We start from the raw sequence: 661 nt of genomic DNA, 5'->3' as shown, positions 1-661 counted from the left end.
AATTTCCTTTCCCCTCTAGTCCCCTCATCAGGGAACTCCCTTAACTCAACTTTAAATCCAGGTCCCGAAACTAGGATTGACTCCTTTCACCAAAATTTTTTTTTTTTGTCGTAAATCGTTGAGAAAAGACGTCGCCAACCAAATTGAGGCAACACAAGCCAAAATCGTCAGAAACCCAGGGCTAGTCGACACCTCAGCGCGTACAGCTACCCTCACCTACGATGGACACGACACTGCCACGCGCATCATCCGGCCCAACCAAACTTTATGGATCAATGTCCCAAAGGGCTCGATACTCCACATTGACGATTTAGCATTGTAACACCTTACCGACGACGGGTATCAGGCCGAACTCGAAATCTCACCCTTCTTCAAACAGCATTCATTCGTCCTCGATCCAGAATTGGAAGAAAGGATCAAGGAGGAAGGAATGCAAATTATTGATTTGACTCCTGTTGATACAGCTTTAGAAGCTATCGCTCGCCTTCTGCCCGCTGGCGCGCCAATCATTCGGTCTTGGTCTGCCGCTGACACAGCGCTTTGCGTTTCTACTATTGTAGGATATGTTGTGACTCTGACACTTGCCTTCCTCCTCCACAAGCGAGCGAACGCCGTTCAAGAATCTTTCAACAAATGCACGTCCGGCGTCCCGTGCAAGTTC

Source organism: Sinocyclocheilus anshuiensis, unplaced genomic scaffold (genome assembly GCF_001515605.1).
Source record: "Sinocyclocheilus anshuiensis isolate Anshui unplaced genomic scaffold, SAMN03320099.WGS_v1.1 scaffold819, whole genome shotgun sequence".
Classification (NCBI taxonomy): Eukaryota; Metazoa; Chordata; class Actinopteri; order Cypriniformes; family Cyprinidae; genus Sinocyclocheilus; species Sinocyclocheilus anshuiensis.
The sequence above is the reverse complement of the archived record's forward strand: the minus strand, read 5'-3'. Positions refer to the sequence as shown.